General features: G+C 40.9%; 1 protein-coding gene across 4 annotated transcripts in view; it reads left to right on the forward strand.

Annotated features, from left to right (window-relative positions):
* Positions 1–1,874: 1,874 nt before the first annotated feature.
* STAT3 (signal transducer and activator of transcription 3) overlaps positions 1,875–21,577 on the forward strand; it is a 70,013-nt gene continuing 50,310 nt past the window's right edge. For 2 of the 4 annotated variants that reach the window (XM_020888003.2, XM_020888004.2), the window contains exon 1: positions 1,875–2,097. The gene's annotated coding sequence lies outside the window, so the exon portion shown is untranslated. The remainder of the gene's footprint in view (positions 2,098–21,577) is intronic. The other 2 variants (XM_020888001.2, XM_020888002.2) reach the window with 1 other exon arrangement.

Genomic DNA, 21,577 nt, shown 5'->3' on the forward strand with positions numbered 1-21,577 from the left:
GACCCAGGGCAGCCCAATAAAGAAATAACAAATACTTTAAAAATAATAAATAAAATACAAAATGAAAACCTGGCTCTGAGCCTACCTGTTATATCTCTGAGTATCTGTGATCTTGAGATGATCATACTATTTCCATCATAATTTCCTATCAGTGGATAATGTAGCCTCTATCTGCCACATATAATTGTTGTGAGAAACAAGAGTGTATCAGTAAAAAGTATATGAATATCAGCCCCTATTTTACTAAGGAGATAGTCAACTGCATGGGAAAGCATAGCTGAAACAGAGTTTAGGTGAGGTGGAAGGTGAAGGATCTGCCCTGAAGGGAAGATTAAGATAAATGCAGTCTCTCTCTCTCTCTCTCTCTCCCTCTCTCTCTATCTATCTCTATCTCTCTCTCTCCAGACTAATAAAGCAATTTCCAAGCTGGGCTGGGTCTATGGGAGAGCAACAGGAAACTCACAGCCCCACCAGGAAAGACCCTACCAGTTACCCTAGAGATGCTCTCACCTCTTATTTGCATATAAGGCAGTCCAAAGGTCTAAACTAGGGAACCAGGAGAATTTGTGAGTAAAATGTCATGCTGTGTATTTCTGGGACTAGAATCCAGTCTCCAAAAAACTCTCAGATTCCCCAAAGGTTAGGAGTCATTGATTTTCCCACCAGAAATTAATAAGAATAGCTATCCTTGGCGAGAAGGACTGATGGGGGGAGGGAGCATATTTTCAGTTTTAATTTTCGCGTTTTCTGAACTGTCTGAATTTTCTGACCACAAACATGTGTTAGTTTCATAGAAAAAGCTGTCATCAAGGTTTATTTGGGTGTTGAGATAACAGGCCCTTTTTAGATTTCATCTTTAATACCTCTTTGTATTAAAGAAACACAACCAAACACTAATAGCTGTTATTTTTTAAAACCCTAATAGTCTTACACACACACACACCATAATGCAAAGAACATCCTCTATTATGTAAGTGAAATGTCTACATTTCCTATAAACTACCGGTTTTAATGCAGTAAAAACTTGCATTCGAAGTAGATGAGACGAAAAAGAAAAAGGTACGCAATTTCAAGTATTTCAACTCAGACGCATAAAAACAATGTGTATACGTGTCATTCTTCATCGGTACTGTCTCCTTATTCCCTTGAACCGGCCAGTGTGCGAGCCGTTGGCCTTTGATGCTTGAAGCGACGGAACGAAGGGCAGGATTAAATCCACTACCTTCTCCCCACGCACTCTAGTAATTACTCTATTTCCACGTCATGTTTCCGGGTGTGTGTGTCCCGACTCACGCAGAAACTGAAGTTCAAAGCAGGCGGGAGTCACCCATGTTCTTTTTGCTGTCCCCAGAAACCCATTTCGGGCGTTGGGCCCCTAGAGGATCTGGCGACACCTGGGGACTGTCTAACTGACTGATTCCCACGTGGTAAGTGCTCCCAACCTTGCCCCCACGTGGTGCCAAGGGCCGGGAAGAGGGAGAGCAGGCAGAAGGGAGCCGCAACAGGGGCATTTAAAGTGTCTTGACGTCACGCACTGCCAGGAACTCAGCTGAGTTTTCAGCAGGACATTCCAGTCATCTTCCCTCCCTCCCCCTGGGCTCCTCTGCCTAGGGCCTCGGTTCTTCCCCAGTTGTTGCGGAGGGAGGAGCCCTAAGAATCGGAACAGCCAGAACAGGGGCGTTCCCAGCCTTGTATTGGCTCCGCCCTTTCTCCCAGAGGCTCTCTTCATTGGCTAGTGGGTGGGGCTTCGGATGTAGAGTATGCTCAGCAGGGCCTCTGGGTGGCCGAGAAAACTGGTCATGTCATGAATTATACATGACCGGCGTGCCTAGGCCAAGCGGGGGCTGGGCGGGGATTGGCTGGAGGGGCTGTAATTCAGCGGTTTCCGGAGCTGCGGCGGCGTAGACGGGGAGGGGGAGCCTGGGGTTCCGACGTCGCCTCTGAGGGAGAGAGCCCGAACCGGATCCCTGACGAGCACCCCAGTTCCGCGCTCTCCCCACTTCTGCCAAGGGAGACTCCGCGGCCTGAGGGAACCCCGCGGCCCGCACCCAGGCGCAAGAGCAGCCCCGGCCAGTCGGGCCTCAGCCCGAGCAGCAGGTGAAGGGGGTTAAGGGTGGGGCTGCCCCCCGACGGCCTCCAGGCCTGGGCATCCCGGGGGAGGAGGGACGCGCTGGGAGCTTCTGGGGTGTTTGGGGGAATAGTGAATGGAAACTTCAGTGGGGCCGGGGGGATACGAGGAGACACGGAGGGTCGCTCTGAAGGGACAGTTCCCCGGGATGACAGGAGCCAACCTCTGAAGGGACGGGGTGCCCTGGGAGGAAGTTTCGTTCTTTGGAAAAAGGGGAGACGCAGAGGAAGAGAGATAATGGACTGGAGGGGAAAGACCGTAGGGCGAGGGTACTCTTGGGGGGTGGGGGGCAGGAGCGAGGGACAGCCCCCCGACTTCCTGCTCCCTGGGGCTCTGGGGACGTTCCGGCCACGGGAGCTACTGTCACGCCGGCGGAGATCACGGAGGGGGGTGGTTGGCAAGCGCCTCCTCCCCGCCCCCCGGCGGGGCCCGGCGTCTCCCGGCTGAGCCACTTCCTCCGCCTTGCCCTATTCCTGCTCCTTTAGGAGCCAACTGTGCCCCTCTGGAGGAGGTAGGAATAGGTGTCTTCGCTTTACAGCCTTGCGGGCTGTTTGGTTGTGGGTAGGATTATTGCATAAGAATCAAGTTTCCTGTAGGGAAATTGACAGTCTTGTACTCTTTCTAAACTCCCTCCAGCCTTTTTCTGGGGTATAGTCGTGTTTCCCTTCTCCCTCTTCTAAAAAAAAAAACCAAAATAAAACCCCCATCAAGTCAGCTCTAAAGAGAAATAAACCTTTTTCCTCCTTGACATTGTTCTTTTATAACCACCTGGTAAACTTGGCCAGAAGATAAATAATTGAGCTCTTGCGTTTACTGGATTGTGGTGTTGCTTAATTGCATAGGACAGAATGAACCAATCGAGAGTGGGAGTTTTCTGTCTCAGAGCCAAGATCTTGGGTAAATGCAGAGGAGAGGGAAACAAAGACAGGCTGGCCTTGGCAAAGCCGTGTGTGCAAACTTTACCTGTGTTTGGGGGTGTGGTTGCACTTCAGTTAGCTTAATTCAAACCGTCACCTGAGTGGTTTTTTCCATGTTTAGTCCACATCTTTCTGTGTTATATCAAGTGAATGCATGGTATTGACACAGTTATTCTTATTAAAAATGTATATAACGTGTTCCTGCTGGTTGGTTAAGTAAATAAAGGGCATATTTATTCTGTGTGTGGGTTGTAATTTTTTGGCTTGCTGAGCTGATACAGCATTGGTTTGAATAAATCAGAACTGTAAATTATCTCAATCTTTTATATGTGGATTTAGACTGTTAAGACTTGATTTAGCCAGTTTTATGTTTTATATTAACTGTGTCTGTATTCCCCAAGTCAACACATTTATTTCTTTATTACATGTGCCAGGCTGAGCTACTAGTAGAATTTTTGCAGTGACATTTGCACAGTGGGATGAAGGAAAGAAGTCTTTAATACAGAAAAAATAAAGAAATTGTAGATACTAGAGGCTTTTTAAAAAATTTATGGCTGCATAGGGTCTTAGTTGTGGTGCATGGGTTCAGTTGCCCCGAGGCATGTGGGATCTTAGTTCCCCCACCAGGGACTGAACCTGACTCCCCTGCATTGAAAGCGCAGATTCTTAACCACTGGACCACGAGGGGAGTCCCTGAGGCTTGATCTTAATCTCTATATTTGCTAGTGTATCTACCACAAAGAACCACTAGACAATTCATATATCTTCTATCTTTATATGTAGTTCTTTTGGGAAGAATAGCCATCTAGAAATATCCATAATTATAACTTGACCCACAAAGGGTAGATAGTTCTTTTAACCTTAACTCTGTTTTGAAGATAAGGAAATTGAGGTGTAAGGAACAAGACACTTGCCCGGGCAGCAACATACCGTAGTGGTGGAGCTTATACCTTCTGTATATTTTGTTTGCTTTTGACTATCTATGCTTAAGTATTAGGTCTTAATTTAGAGTGACTGTAGGCCCTACTGGGAAAAGTGTCAGTGAAATTCTAACATATACCTGGACAATGAAGTACTGCCAATATCCTATAAGACTCCAAGGGAGATACTTAAACAGGTGAGTCCCATTTAGGTTATTACAGAATATAGAGCAGCATTACCTGTGATATATAATAGGTCCTTTTTGATTATCTGTTGTGAGATAGCAGTGTGTACATGTCAATCCCAAACTCAATCTCCTTCCCCCCAGGTAACTAACTTTTTAGTCTGCATAATTTACCATCAGAATTTGCTAATGAAAAGAGAGATTTACTGAGGCAGGTTTGTAGGTGAAGGACAGTCATGACCTAAATGTCATTTAAACCAAAGTGTCTTGTGGCTTGATCAGTGGTCATTTGTATCTCTAGAAGGTTGCTGTCTCCTCCTGCCTCTGCACGTCATGACTTTCAGATGGTGAGACGGGTCAGAGGTGGTGGCCATCATTCCAGAGGTCGAGTCCAGCACCTTTTAACCTTATGGCTTTCTCAGAGGTGATGTACAGATCAACAAATATTTACTTTTTACACCTTTGTGAAAGTTGCTCTGGGGAACAAGATATCTTGTTCACAGACCTTGCAGTCTACTGCAACAACTTCATAAATTTCTTATCCATGTAATGCAACTTGATTTCCTCAAAGAGATGGTGAGACTTTAGGCCCATGCTGTCCAGAAAGGTAGCTATTATATGTTTTAAAACATATAGCACAGATATAGAACATTTCCATTGTCATAAAGTGGAATGCTTTGCTGTTGGACAGTGCTTCACTAAGTGCTACAGGTCTTCAGAAGGAGGAGAGGTTATGAGTCTTGCAGTTGGTCTGAAGTCTTCTTGCCAGAGGAGAGATTTGATCTGAGAGCTACATAATGGTTTGCATTTGACTGATGTAAAGAATTCGGGGCAAGGAACTATGGTGATATGGCACAAACCCAGTTCTAGTAGATTAGCAAAGTAAATAGAGAAGGAGTAAGAGGTCTAGAATGCAAGGTCAAGGAGTTTAAAGATTTTTGAAGCCGAATATTGATGTTTAATTATTGAGTGCCTAATTTGTATGAAGTAAATGGATATGTGTGGCCTCTGCCCCAGGGGAGTTGTCGTTGACCATAAAAACTGGACCAGCACCCAAAAAGAGGGGTCCTGCCTTTGCAGATTTGTGTGGTTAAGTGCAGAAGTGGGTTGTTTTTTTTTTTTAAATGAGGATTTTTAACTGGCTACCCATGTCCACTCACATTTTCTGTCTTCCATATTTAAAAAAATTTTTACCTTTACTTTTGGGTCATGTGTGACAACCAGCCAAAGAACACTTGAAGGACATCTCCAGATCCTGGAGAACTCCTGGTGTCCTGGAGCAGCCTTGGTGAGGTCCAGCAGAATGACATCCTGGGCTACCTCAATCTGTGTTGGTTATGGTGAAAAAATTAATATTGCGGTTACACATTGGTTGCCAGGAACCTTGGGTTACAGTGGGGCCCTCTTGTCAGGATGATTTTATGGTACTTTGGTAGTGAGTTGTTTGAAATATCTCCAGTTTTTGAAAGGAATAGCATATGCAGGAAAGGATTTCTATTATGTTCAGTTTTCCTATATCATATTATTAATATCACAACTCTTAGTTCAGATCAACAAGCATGTTATGTAATGAGAGTCAGTTATCATGCTAGGCAGGATCCAAGGATAATACAATATGGTCCCTGTTTCACAGAACCGGAAGTGGTATTATAGGGGCCTGGTATGTGCTTCGTCAGTAAGGACTTAGGATTGGGAAGATGACAGCACAGTGGTTCAAAGGTCAGACTCTGGAGTCCAACACATTCTGGGATTGGATCCTATATCTGCCACTTCTTAGTCAGAGTCTGAACCTCAGTTTTCTTATCTATGAAAGGAGAGGCTAACAGTGTGTATCTCCTAGTGCTATTGAAGACTCCAGGATATGATGCTGGTAAAATATTTAGCATAATGCCTGGTGTACAGTAAGAACTCGCTAAATCCAAGTTTTTATTAAATGTCTGTGAAAAGAGATTAATTCTTTTTAGGGATGAGAGAGAAAGGCTTTATTATAGAAGGGTATTCACATGGGAACACCTGATTAGGGTTTTATAAAATGAATAGGAATTCTCCCAACAAAGTTGAGTTGGTGAATAGCTGTATTCAAGGCTGAGGGAACATGAGCATGAGGAGGCTTATACAGCATAGTGTGTTCAGGGAGCTATAAGTGGAAGTTCTTAATTTAGGAGAACTGAGGAGAAAGGAAGCTGACTCTTAGCCCTTCTGTTAATAATTGGGTTCAGATGTCATTAAGTTAAGTTGTTTTTTTTCCTGTTTATAAAAGGAATGCATGCTATTGTAAAGAAATTTAAATTTGTAGAAATATAAACTATGTATATTTTTTTATATGTGTCTTGTTAGTTTGGTGTCTGTTTCTCCAGCTATTTTGCAGCTTCTACCTACCGATTTATCTTGGACATATTTATTGCAATTTCCTTTCTAATAGCCTAATAAAAAAGTAATAAGAAAGGCAGACCTGCCCCCAAAGTAAAGTTTAAATTGTCTGGTTTCCTTTCTGCTAAAACCTGCCCCCTCCACCCATAAGAATAAATGACTTTCCTAATCACTGAACTTTTCCCTGACCTTTGACTTTCTAACTATATCAAACAAGGAGCTTTCCTAAGGTAACTGTTACTCTAGTGTCGAAATGGTTGGGTGAGGTGAGTTTGAGGATTTCATGATCCACAGTTGTGATAGGAGTCAAAAGAATGGCAATGAGGTCGGACTTCCTGGGCTTTCATTCCAGATCCAACACCTCTTAGATCTTGGGTCAGTTGCTTTAACTTCTCTGGGTTTCACTTTCTCTGTCTAGAAAGTGCAGATACAAGATCCAATTGTAAGGGATTTGTGAGGATTGAGCAAGATAACGTATATGAAGTGCTTTGCACAGAACCTGGGAGATAGCCAAAAGTGGAGTGCTAATAATTGCTATTATTAAAAACCACAGTATCTAACTATAAAATCACACCAGTTATAATTCGCGGTAGCATTTCATGACCCAAAGGAAAGAAGGAGTAATCAGGAGCTTCTAACCTAATAGGAAAAAAACTAAATGAATAGGGAGCAGGGGGATTTACACTGTGGTGGAGGAGATGGAGGCTATCACACAAAAGGAACAGGGCGCGTTTATACGGATGCCCTTCTCAGACATATGTCTCTCTCCATCTTCTGATGGTGGCCCATTTATTTGAAGTAATATCCAACACATTAGATTTTTATGGCCACTTAGGAATGTAAACAGTCCCTTGGAGTTCTTCTTGATACAAAAAGTACAGATAATATGAAAGGTTTGAGGGGTGGGGACTCAGGCAAGGAAGGTGGGCCAGCACGCAGCTTGGGGGTGAGGCTGCACCCTAATTAGAGTGAATAATCCTATGAGGCCAGGAGGGGATTTGTTCTTTCACATCTGTGCTATGTGAGTGCGTGTGTTTTCATTGGAGGAGTCGAGCTTTACTTTCCTGTCCTGTAACTTTCCTTTGCAAATGAAAACTCAAAACAGCCTTGTGGTTTAAGAAGAGCCACTCAGCACCTCCATGAAACAGATTCTCTTGCACCAGTTCTCCGGTTTGGGGTCAGAGAAGGCCGAAGAGAAAAGGCCTGCTGCTGTTTCTTGGCCGAATGTGGGGTGGGAGGAAGCCAGCGGAGTTTGAAAGAGAAAGTAAACCTTCTGGTAAATAAATGGCTTCCCTATTGTGGAGGAGGAGTGCAAATTATTAGGGGGATGTTTGGGTAGTTTTTGTAGAAGCCATTTCTGAAAACTGATTGAGATGATTGAGGGTGAGCCCGATTTAGGGAAATCCTGCCTGGTCTGCTGTGAACCCGCTGTTATTCCCACTTTATTGATTGATTTTATTAGTTTGTGGCAGCCTGACCTCCCATTCTTGTTAGGAGAATTGGAGGATCTGAGTGTGACTTTGATCACCTGCTTAGGTAAAAGCTTCCTAAAATGCTTGTTTTTTGCTTCTTTTCTAATGTTCATTTTGTTTTTGCTTTTAAGCGAACACTTTTTCTGACAGAAGCTAAAATCATGAGACTTTCCCTTTGTTCTTTCCTCCCCCTTCCACCTCCAGTCCACCTAAATGTCATCCTCAAAACCTCAAAACCCAGATATTAGCTGTGTAATCACCTCTCCTCTAAACCAAGCAAAGTGCAATCTTGCGTTGAGTTGGCATTAAAAACGTCAGCCTTTGAATTTCTTTCTACTTGTGGTTTAGATACAGTAAATATTTAATCTCAGACTGACTTTGCCTGACAAATCAGTCTTGTATTTGGGCCTCTTTTTATCAATAGGTTTAGAGAAAGCAAATTTATTGAAACATTAACCAAAATAAAATGTAATTAGAGTGGTCACTGTCTTATGCATCGGGGCAGGTGGAATAAACAAAGCCAAATCTCAATATTTATTCTTTTTTATTACCTCATATTTAATTTGAACAAATGCATATATATCAATATTCATCCTTAATTCCGTGTATTATTACCCTTTCCATTCGAGTACATAAATAAGTAGATAGAAGCACCTGAGACGATTTAGGGTCCTGATTACTGTGTTGAAGAATCCTAGATTCATGGAGCCATCTAAGATTCCTGTTTCTCAAAAGTACTGTACTGCTGTGGTGCTGGATGTTAATAGGGTGGGAGTAGCAAGGGGAGGCTGTCACTATAGGGGGAAAAGGGGTTGGGGATATGTGAACTCTGTACTTGCCACTTAATTTGAACCTAAAATTGCTTGTAAAAGTCATTTATTAATTTAAAAACAATCCTGCAGAAATGACTGTGTCCTGGGTCAGAAGTACCCTCTATACAGCTGTGTGATTCCAATGACTTCTACCACTGAGTTCCCTAAACTTGGCAAAGAGAGTGGCTTTCTTTTACCATTATCTCCCAGGTGGGAGAATGGAGAATGCAACTATAAGTGGGGCATCCTGAAAACCTGTACAGTCTCTGGATGAACCTGCTTCCCCTTTCCTTAGGAGAGATGAATGCTAGTCTGAACCACAGATTTTCAGCAAGAATGTATCAGTTTTGTTTTTCAGTTCCAGACTAGTTTTCTTATTTTAGGGGGGAGAGGGGGTTTAATCAGTACAGTAAATGGAAAGTCTCCCCTTCACCTTATCCTCTGAACGAACTCTCCCAAGGACAGTTAGGTACCTATTTCTTACTTTATCTTTCTAGAATGATCATGTGTGATATACAGGCAAACATGTTATTCTCTCTCTCTTTTTTTCTTCCTTCCACAGACAGTAGCAAATTATACCTGTAACTCAGTATCTTTTTGAAGACACTTTGTTTATTTTAGGAAATACTCCATGTGAATATGTTTATATCTGCCACTTAAGATCTGTATAGTGTGGACTTAGGGTGGGATGAAATATTCAGTTTTGTGATCTCACAAAGAACTTGGAGAAGGAAAAAAAATTACAATTTATTTATTTTTAAATAATTTTAAAATCATCATAGTCTTCTAGGCTACAGATGTCATAATTCATCTAATGGTAGGCAGAGATTGCAGAATCTAAAGACAAAATGATGTTGTAAGTATCATCATGTTTGTCTTTAGACACAGACGTCTATCTTGTGCCTGTATACTTTTAATGGACTTCCCTGGTGGCTCAGCTGGTAAAGAATCCATCTGCAATGCGAGAGACCTGGGTTCAATCTCTAGGTTGGGAAGATCCCTTGGAGAAGAGAAAGGCTACCCACTCTAGTATTCTGGTCAGGAGAATTCCATGGGCTGTATAGTCCATGGGGTAGCGAAGAATTGGACACAACTGAATGACTTTCACTTTCGCTTTCATAATTTTAATGTTTTAATCATAACATGCATACTGTTTATTTATTTATTTTTTTGTTTGCACCAAGTGACTTGCAGGATCTTAGTTCCCCAAGCAGGAATCGAACCAGCACCCTCAGCAGTGAAAGCATGGAGTCATAACCACTGGGCAGACAGGAAACTCTCCTATACAAACTGTTTAGAAATGTAGCTTTTCAGTTGACAGAGTGAACATTTTCCCCTTTAAACATAAACTTTGTTTTATTTCTGGCTGCATTGTGTGGCTTGCAGCATCTCAGTTCCCCTGACCAGGGGTTGAATCCAGGTCATGGAAATCCTGACCACTGGATTAGGAATCCTAATCACTGGAATCCTAACCATTAGGCTACCAGGGAACTCCCTAAACATAAACTTTAATTCTGGGGAGAAGTCTAGCTACATCATTGAATATGAAACTCCAGTGTGTGCCTGTCACTTACACAGGTAGGAATTGTTGCACAACCCCACTCCATAAATTTTAAAACTTGCTGTTCGTATACCTATGATACCAGGACCCAGCTTCCATTAATCTCAATCACTCCATCCCTAAATCACAACAGACTTTTGTCTCAGTTCCCCTTGTTCCTTTGGCAAGTGAAGACGGAGTTTTTGTTTTTGTATTGTTCCTGGATGGGTCAGGAATATTCCCTGGAGGAGGGCATGACGACCCATTGCCGTATTCTTGCCCACAGAATCCCACAGACAGAGGAGCCTGGCAGGCTACAGTCCATAGGGTTGCAAAGAGTTGGACACAATTGCAGCGACTTAGCACACACACATGGATGGGTTGCTCCCTGATCCTTCTATTTGAGTTGCCTAGCAGCAGTTTGCAGAGTGTGGTCTACAGTGGGTCTCTGAAATCCTTTCAGGGTGGGTCTTTGAGATTAAAACTATTTTTATAACATTATTTTTATTTTTTTAATTAGTTGGCATTTGTACTTACACTATTAGTCCTTGTACTCAGTACACTTTCAGGGGAAAAAAATGTCTGATTTCACCTAATGCCCATGATAAAACAATAAACAGTATTAATTTCATTCTCTCTCAGCTCTGGTGACTTTTTTTTTTGATGGCTTTTTGATACTCTGTAGTGAAATGGCAGGGCTGCAGAAAGCACTTCTGCAAAGAAGTCTGGTGGAATAGCACTTGTGAAATAGTTTGAGTTGTGATCTCAAACTAGCTGCTTTTTTTCACAAAGCACCATTCTTACTTGAAAGAATGATTGACAGACCAACAGGGATATTGATATTTTCTCAAAAATGAAAGGAGGGAAGCTTTTTATTCAAGGAAAACAACCGACAGTATTTATTGCTGATGATAAAATGTAAGCTTTAGAGTGGAAATTAGAGTTTGAGAAACTTATATCCACTACTGTGTGTTTGACAGCTTCTCAGTATTAATGTAATTTTTTGATAACGTGGTTTTGTGATAGTTTGTAATGAATTATGTTGGTATTTGAAGGTCTGCATGTCTCTGAAATAGTGTTTTACAGATAGTTGATGTATGGCATTACAAAATCATGCATGAAAACATTCTATTCGAAATGCAAGATAGACTAATAGATTTTAATGTAACTGTGTGTGAAGAGTTCATTGCTATGGTTTCAGAATCTACACTGCCTCTAACCTTGAAGAAACTGGTACTTGTCAAGTTCTGATGTAGTATTAAATAATATAAAAGTTATCTGCAGAGATTCTTAACATACTGTCCTTTCCTTTCCAGTTAGTGTGAGGTCAAAATTTCTTCCTATATTTCAACCAAAACAACATACTGCAACAGGTTGAATGCAAAAACAGAGCTGTGAGAATCCAGCTGTCTTCTAAGCCAGAGATTAGAGAAATCGTTAGAGAAGCTTCTAAAACTTCAACAACGTCACTCTTTCCACTAAATTTTTTTAAAAAATAAGTTGTTTTTCACAGAGATGTTATTTATGTAATAAGTTTATTTTTTAATAATTAATAAATATATTCTAAATTTCTCCGTTTTAGTTTGTAATACAGTAAACATTGATACACCTCCATAAACAAATGCTCCTTAGGATCCTCAATTTTTAAGGGGTTCCTGAGAATAAAAAGTTTGAGAACTGCTGATCGTCAGGTTTTAGCATAAGAACTCCTCGAATAGTTGTTGAAGAAAGAAAGAAAAGATCCTATGGTTCTGTTCCAGAGAGTCTGGGGTTAGTAGATCTAGGGTTATTTTTAACAAATAGCCAGTGTTCTGATACTGGTGGTTCTTGGTGTGAGAATGCTGCTCCGAAGGATCATAAGCTATAAGTCTTGAGATTAATGAAGTTTTATCCACAGGGTTTAGAAATAATTGTTTTGGGGATAAAAGTAAATGGTAGCCATGTGGTCTTCCAAGGAAAAATGCCTTACAGATTTCTTTTTATCCTGTTTGTTCTTTGTATTTATGGATCTGAATATTAATCAAGGGTGGACTATAGACATAATAGTCATAAAGAATCACTTTACCAAATTAAAGTTCAATTTGGTTTTATTGATAGGCCACCCATGAACATATTAAGGTAGTTTCTGAAGGCTCGGGTTAATTTCTAAAGACAGTTCTGGTTAAGAATTGTCTGTAAATTCTATAAGAAGTGTTCTGCTTCAGACATGTCTTTAACTTTAGTATATACATGTAACATAAGTAAAGCTCTCATTTTCCTTCTTATAATTGTATTACAAATTCAAAGAGAAGTTTACTTGTCAGAGATAATACAGCAGAGAGAAGACTTCAAAACATATAATATGACTCCACTAGCCTGGGAGTTTCAAGACTCCAAGTTTGTGTTCTGGTTTTATCTCTGTCTTTTGTGATCACTTAACATTTTGATAGAATTGTTACATTATCTTGGAACCTCAGGGTTCTCTTTGGCTGAGTGGTTGACTGGAAAATCCAATGTGAATTTATGCTTCAGGCCAGGCTCTGTCTGGGTATAATTTTTAGTTTTTAGATCATAAGCTACTTACAACGCAAGCTAAAATAGGGTTTCTAAATTCTAAGTTACTGTCTTTCTAAGTATTCTTTTTCTTTCTAAGCCATGTCTACTCTCTCACTTACATTGTGAGATGTAAGCCATGTCTCTCACATTGTCAGATTTTAATTTCATGAGTAACTGAGACTTTTTCTTAACCTTCTTTTGTGTAGATGCTAATGGATAAGATCAGCTGCTCTCTGAAGATTGCCCACATTATGCTGAACTATGGTGTACAATGAGGTCACCTATTTTTCCAAGTATGCTGTTCATTTTGATAAGAACTTCATAGAAAAGCTTGTGTAATTCGGGGAGATAGCTCATCTTCCTTCTTAAATATAATTGAAACTCTGTGGGGTCAGCTTATCTTTTAAAATATTTTTCATAAAGCTCAATACACTTAAAAAATTAGTAGATTATATATTTAACAGCAGTCTTAGGATGCATAAAAATTGAGCAGAAAGTACAGAAGTAAAGTGGCTCAGTCGTGTCTGACTCTGCAACCCCATGGACTGTAGCCTACCATGCTTCTCCGTCCATGGGATTTTCCAGGCAAGATATTGGAGTGGGTTGCCATCTCCTTCTCCAGGGGATCTTTCCAACCCTGGGATCGATCCCAGATCTCCTGCATTGCGGGCAGACGCTTTACTGTCTAAGCCACCAGGGAAGCCCAATCGTGCCTTTGGGACATACCAAAGAGTAGCTTCTCCAGAGTCCCTCAATTGCACCCACTGCCGCCCGCCTGTTTGCGGGGGGTTGGGGGGGGTCAAGGATACAAGAAACCAGAGACTGTAAAGGAATTAAGATTTTGTTAGGCCTGTCCCTCCAGTTATAGGAGTGAGGACCTCCTACCTTAACCAGAGGTCTTCTGGAATCTGAGGCTGAGCCGCTGAGCTTTCTGCTTGAGTCTCCTGCGCTGGGTTTTCTTTGCGTTCCGCTTCTACCCAGGAGCTTCGCTGAGTTGGGCTCCTGCTGTGCTTGGCCTCTACCCCGCGTGGAGGTTGTTTCAGCCAGGTTAAACTCGAATCACGACACCACAGATGTCAGGCGAGTGTATGCTCCTCGGTTCTTTGTCTCGCCACAACAAAGATTTGTAGTGACGGACATTAAAGTCCTCGGCGTGTCACAGCTTTCGGGTCTTAGACAGACCATGTTATAGCTCTCATGTCTCGAACGGACCGTATCATAGCTCTTAGAGAAATTAGAAAAGAGTGTTACAGCTCTATTTTATTTAGATAATAGCAGGAAAATCCATCTTCGAGGTGTGAGGGCACGTCAATCCAAAGACGCAAAGAGAAGAGCACCCCATCGCGCGGAAGAGAGAGAAAGTACAGAGAACCCCTCTATACCATCTTGTCTCTTCTTCCTAGTTTGTCCAGTTGTTGACATCTTGTCTTAGTGTGACACATTTGTTACCATGGATGAGCCAATATTGACACATTGCTATTAACATTAGAGTTCACTGTGTTATACAAATTCTATACAAAATTCTACAAATTTTGACAAATGTACAGTGACATGTATCTACTGTTGCAGCAGCATACAAAATAGTTTCACTGCCCTGCAGCTCCCCTGTACTCTACCTGTTCATCCCTCCCCCAGACCCTGGCGACCACTGATCTTTTTTATTATCTGCATAGTTTTGTCTTTTTCCAAAATATCATATGATTGGAAGTAGTCATTTCAGTTTGCCTTTGTTCACTTGGCAACATTGATTCAGATTCCCCATATCTTTTCAATACTCGATAGTGCATTTCTTTTTATTCCTGAGTAATATTCCATTGTCTATGTCTACCACATTGTTTATGCATTCACCTATTGAAGGACATAATAATTGTTCCCAAGTTTGAGCACTTATGAATAAAGTGGCTATAAATAATTTGTGCGCAGGGTTTTGTGTAGATGTAAGTTTTCAACTCATTTGGGTAAATACCAAGAAGTGGGTTTGCTAGATCCTAAAGGAAGGAGTGTCCCCAGGGTTCTCTACATTACCAAGTTGAATGGATGTCACTCTGTAACCATGTTGCTCACACTTTTAGTGGTGTTAGCATAGCTGAAAATCTTTTTTTAAAAATTCTCTCCTCTTGGCTTTTGTGATAAGTTCCCCTGGTTTTCCTTCAGTCTTATTTGTCTTTCCCAGTTGCCTTGCCTGGTTCGTCTCTGCCTGAACACTAGTGGTGAAGTGCTTCAGACCACTGTCTGGGGCTCTCTTTTATCTTCTATATCCTCTCCCTAATTTATGTTATCCATTACTTTGGCTTTAACTATCATCTCCATCCTGATGACTGATGTATCTCCAACCCAAGTGTCTCCAGGCTCCCAGTTTCTGTGTCCTGATGCTTAATTGACATTTCTCCTTGGACAGTTGTAGAATAGGAAAGACTAGAGATCTCTTCAAGAAAATTAGAGATACCAAGGGAACGTTTCATGCAAAGATGAGCTCAATAAAGGACAGAAATAGTGTGGACCTAACAGAAGCAGAAGATATTTAGAAGAGGTGGCGAGAATATACAGAAGAACTATACAAGAAGGATCTTCACTACTCAGATAATCACGATGATGTGATCACTCACCTAGAGCCAGACATCCTGGAAACTGAAGTCAAGTGGGCCTTAGAAAGCATCACTATGAACAAAGCTAGTGGATGTGATGGAATTCCATTTGAGCTATGTCAAATCCTGAAAGATGATGCTGTGAAAGTGCTACACTCAATATGCCAGCAAATCTGGAAAACTCAGCAGTGGCCACAGGACTGGAAAAGGTGTTTTCATTCCAACCCCAAAGAAAGGCAATCCCAAAGAATGCTCAAACTGCCGCACAGTTGCACTCATCTCACACACTAGTAAAGTAATGCTCAAAATTCTCCAAGCCAGACTTCAGCAATACGTGAACTGTGAACTTCCAGATGTTCAAGCTGGTTTTAGAAAAGGCAGAGGAACCAGAGATCAAATTGCCAACATCCGCTGGATCATTGAAAAAGCAAGAGAGTTCCAGAAAAACATCTATTTCTGCTTTATTGACTATACCAAAGCCTTTGACTATGTGAATCACAATAAACTGGAAAATTCTGAAAGAGGTGGGAATACCAGACCACCTGACCTGCCTCTTGAGAAACCTGTATGCACGTCAGGAAACAATAGTTAGAACTGGACATGGAACAACAGACTGGTTCCAAATAGAAAAAGGAGTACGTCAGGGCTCTATATTGTCACCCTGCTTATTTAACTTATATGCAGAGAACATCATGAGAAACGCTGGGCTGGATGAAGCACAAGCTGGAATCAAGATTGCCGGGAGAAATATCAATAACCTCAGATATGCAGATGACACCACCCTTATGGCAGAAAGTGAAGAAGAACTAAAGAGCCTCTTGATGAAAGTGAAAGAGGAGAGTGAAAAAGTTGGCTTAAAGCTCAACATTCAGAAAACTAAGATCATGGCATCCGGTCCCATCACTTCATGGCAAATAGATGGGGAAACAGTGGAAACAGTGGCTGACTTTATCTTCTTGGGCTCCAAAATCACTGCAGATGGTGACTGCAGCCATGAAATTAAAAGACGCTTACTCTTTGGAAGGAAAGTTATGACCAAACTAGATAGCGTATTAAAAAACAAAGACATTGCTTTGCCAACAAAGGTCCATCTCATCAAGGCTGTGGTTTTTCCAGTAGTCATGTTTGGATGTGAGAGTTGGACTATAAAGAAAGCTGAGCACAGAAGAATTGATGCTTTTGAACTGTGGTGTTGGAGAAGACTCTTGAGAGTCCCTTGGACTGCAAGGAGATCCAACCAGTCCATCCTAAAGGAGATCAGTCCTGGGTGTTCAATGGAAGGACTGATGCTGAAGCTGAAACTCCAATATTTTGGCCACCTCATGCAAAGAGCTAACTCATTTGAAAAGACCCTGATGTTGGGAAAGATTGAAGGCAGGAGGAGAAGGGGAGGACAGAGGATGAGATGGTTGGATGGTATCACCGACTCAATGGACATGACTTTGGGTAAATTCCGGGAGTTGGTGATGGACAGGGAGGCCTGGCCTGCTGCGGTTCATGGGGTCGCAAAGAGTTGGACACGACTGAGCAACTGAACTGATAGTGATACTAAACTCCTATTTATCTGTTAAAAAAAAAAAAAAACAAAAACCTCTTTTAAAAAAATATATTTATTGGAGTACAGTTGTTTTACACTACTATTTCAGTTTCTGATGTACAGCAAAGTGAATCAGCCATATGTATACATATAACCCCCCTTTTTTGGATTTCTTTCCCAGTTAGGTCACCTCAGAGCACCAGGTAGAGTTCCTTGTGCTATACTATAGGTTCTTAGAACCTTTTTTTTTTATATTGAAGTAGTTGATTTACAATATTGTGTTAGTTTCAGGAATACAGCAAAATATATATATATATATATAGATATAGATAGATAGAGATAGATAGATATAGATATATATGCTTCCCAGATGGCTCAGTGGTAAAGAATCCTCATGCCAGTGCAGGAGAAGCAGGAGATGCAGGTTCCATCCCTGGGTTGGGAGGATTCCCTGGAGGAGGAAATGGCAACCCACTTCAGTATTTTTGCCTGGAAAATCCCTTGAACAGAGGAACCTGACGGGCTGCAGTCCATGGGGTCCCAAAGGGTCAAACACGACTGAGCTTGCAACAACAACAACATGTGTGTGTGTGTGTGTGTATTTTCCGGATTCTTTACCATTATAGGTTATTACAAGGTATTGAGTATGGTTTCTTATGCTATACAGTAAACCTTATTGTTTATTTTATATGTAGTGGTGTGTATCTGTTAATCCCATACTCCTAATTTATCCCTTCCCCCAAAAAGCAGAACTCTTAAGCTTTCTCACCACAGGCTTGTGCCCTTCTCCCTGCCTAGCTTTCCCCATCGAAGAAAATGTCATCCCCATCGAAGAAAATGGCATCCCCGTCTAAGCCATGGTAAAAGCCGAAAACCTAGGAATAGCCTTAATTCCCCCTTTCTCTCAGGCTTCCCTGGTAGCTCAGATGGTAAAGAATCACCTGCAGTGTGGGAAACCTGGGTTTGATCCCTGGGTTGGGAAGATCTCCTGGAGAAGGGAATGGCTACCCAGTAATACCCAGTATTCTGGCCTAGAGAATCCCATGGACTGTACAGTCCATGGGGTTGCAAAGAGTCAGACACAACTGAGCAACTTTCACTTTCTACTTTCCCCTTTCTCTTGTGCCTCTGTTTCTCTTCAAATCATCAAGTCCTGCTGGTTCCACCTCTCAAGTTTTTAAAAATTCTTTATTTGTCTCGTCCTGACTTCCATTCCTGCTCTATGGTAGGCTAGATACCCTGAAAATCTCCCCTCAAAACACCAAGAGGGGACTTCCCTGGTGGCCCAAAGGTTAAGACTTCATACTTCCAATGCCAGGAGGTTTGCTTTCCCTGGTCGGTGAACTGGGGAACTAAGATACTACCTGCAGTGTGGCTGAAAAATAAGCCAAAAAACAAACAAACAAACAAAAAACTCACCAAGAAATATTGAATACACTGAGCTCTCCAGGAAATTAGGGAAATCTTCAGAGGCAAAAATCAATCAGAATCTCCCAAAATAAGGGAGAGGAAGTCAGCCTATAGTAGGGGTGGGTGTGGGGGGGCGTTTCCATATCCCTGTTACTGAAGACTATTTGTTTTACAGCCACTCTAGGCAGCAGATAAGGTCTTGGCTATTGGCAAGGAATCTGCCAAGTCGAAAAGAATTCCTTAGCATAGGGCTGTTGATTTTAGAGATTTGAATTTGTACTCTTTTTGGTCCCAGTAACTCCTATCTGAGATTTTTAACAGAGTCTGAACAAATAGCTTACTTCCTTCCAGATGTGGTATCTAAATTATAACTCCCAGTCACTCACTATCCTACATCTCTATTGCTCTTATCACAAGAGGTAATTATCATCCCATTGACTTGTCTGTCTTTATCTCAGAGGGCAGAGACCTGTCTGTCTTGTTCCACACTCTATACTCTGCCTTTGCTTCCAGACCCAGGGTTTTGTTTTTTTTGTATTTTGAATTTTCTTTTTTCTTTTAAATGAATGAATGGGTGAGTAAGTAGGTTCCTTCTGAGAGAAGATAAAATGATCTTATGTCAGTTTTGTTTTGGTACTAAGCATTTCACTTTAACACATTATTGACCAGAGACATATTAATATGTCTTTAGTCACCAAACATTATTGACTGAAGAGGTATCAGTATGTTTTTAGAGAGTGATAAAATTAACATCAGGGCTTCTTAAGTGGCGCTTAACTGCCTGCTAATGCAGGAGACACTGGTTTGATCCCTGAGTTGGAAAGATCCCTGGGAGTAGGAAAAGGCAACCCACTCCGGTATTCTTGCCTGGAAAATTTCATGGACAGAGGAACCTGGTGGGTTAAAGTCCATTGGGTTGCAAAGAATTGGACACTATTGAGCGTGGGTGCGCGCACACATGCACGCAATTAACATCACCGTGCGAAGTTGTTAGAGCTTAAAATTGATCAAATCTTCATGATAAAACTTTTGATTGTTGTTATCACTCACATTCTGCTCTGTTAGATTTTTGTCCCAACCTTGTGTATATTATAAAGGCAAGTTTATTACTGTAAAAAATTTTTCAATGACACATTGTGTAATTTTGAGTGAAGAATTTTTTGGTGAATTTTATGCAGATACTTTCTCTGATTATCCAAGTGACATATATACTGGGGCCTCAGAATATGGTAGTTCTTCAGAATATAGTTCTGATTCAGGCGATGTGATTATTAGACCCACAAAAAGACAAAAAATCTGAGTGATTCTGATAAGGAAAGTGAAAATGAAACTCGTGGTGCTGGTAAAGACTTTACAGGTGTGTCAGGTGTAACTTTTGAATGTAATAACCTGCAAAGTCTTAGTGAAATGACAGAATTAAGTTTTGACTGGTCAAAAGAAAAATGACCAGCCACAGGTGTTAGTTTCTGCAAAAATTCCCTGGTCTGTAATGAGTTAGAACATAATTTTAATTTTTATGCAGAGTAATGCACACAAATAAGTTAGAAATCAAAGATGAATGCAAGACATATTAAAAATGATGGTTTTCTGTTCCACCCTTATTTCCAAGTATTGCTTCCCAGAAACAGTCTTATTTATTTTAAAAATTATTTATATTTATTTATTTATTAGACTGTTCTGGGTCTTAGTTGTGGGACGTGGGACCTAGTTCCCACCAGGGATCGAACCCCAACCCCTTCCTTGGGAGCATGGAGTCTTAGCCACTAGAAGGACCACAAGGTAAGGCCCATCATCATAATTTTTAAACCATTTTAGTCAAACCACTAAATCATGCATTTTAAATAAATAAGTATTGTTTACTGATAAGCTGCATAGTATACTGTTACATGATTACATTTTCGTTTACATGCAGTTTTTTTCCCTGGAGTTAATATTTTTATCTTAGAAAAGAATTTTTATAAAATAAAATTCAAAATTATTTTCATAAAACATCGATTTACTTTTCTTATACCTATTGCTAACTTTCCCCAAATATTACAACAGGTCTATCAAATGTCTGGCATTCTTACTGCAGATACTTAAACATATTCACAATCTGTTTGTCATTTTCTGGGCAACCCTCTCACCCTATCGTCCTGCAATCTGAGTCTCCTTTCACCCATCTTCTATATTGGATTCCCCTTTCCCTAGATCTTATGTCTTCCTCTTTCTGTCTTGATTGCTTTATTTGCTGAACCACAAATTCTAGTAAAATATTATCAGGAAAAGGTGCCTGGGAAATAACTTTTCTGAATTGTTGAGTATCTGAAATCTCTTTATTCTTTCTTCACCTTGAATGGTGGTTTGGGTGGGCACTGAATAACTCGAAGTCATTGCTGGCTTAATTGGCTTTGAATCCTTCAGAGCCTGTGTTGAAAGGCTTATGCGGTTCTGATTTTTTTATCCTCTCCAAGAGGCCTGGTTCTTTTCTCTGGAAGTGTGTATGACTTCTTCATTCCCACTGTTCTGAAATTCCACAGAATATGCCTTAGTGTGAGCCTATTTTCATTCACTGGATTGAGTTCTAGATGGGTCCCTTTCAACCAGCAAAGGGGAATTCTTATTATTTCTTTGATAATTCTCACCTTCCCATTTTCCCCTAATTTTTTTCTGAGACTGCTCTTGGTCAGATATTGGATCTTTTGACAGATCGTCTGAGTTGTGTTGTGTTTTGTTTCCCTTCTGCTTCTATTTCCTATCTTTTTTGTTGTAGATTATTTTCCATCTTTTTTGTTGTGGATTTATTCCAGGAAGTTTTCTTCGTTGTTTCAGCACATCTAATCAAATGATTTTACATTCTGGCTGTCATTTTCAAGAGTCCTTTCTCAGTTGCCATCTTCATCTTCATCTTTTTGATTGAAAAATATTTTTTTATTTATTTGGCTGCGCCAGGTCTTAGTTGCAACACATGGGAATCTTCATTGTGGCATCTGGGATCTCTTTCCCTGAACAGGGATTGAACTCAGGCCTCCCGCACTGAGAGCCTGGACTCTTAGCCACTGGTTCACCAGGAAGTTGTTCATCTTAATTTTTATCCTTTTCCTGATTAACATATATAACCTGTCTCTTTGAGGATATTATTTATAGTTCTGTGAAGTTTTTGTATATTGCTAGTAATTCTCTGGAA

Source organism: Odocoileus virginianus, chromosome 17 (genome assembly GCF_023699985.2).
Source record: "Odocoileus virginianus isolate 20LAN1187 ecotype Illinois chromosome 17, Ovbor_1.2, whole genome shotgun sequence".
Taxonomy (NCBI): domain Eukaryota; kingdom Metazoa; phylum Chordata; class Mammalia; order Artiodactyla; family Cervidae; genus Odocoileus; species Odocoileus virginianus.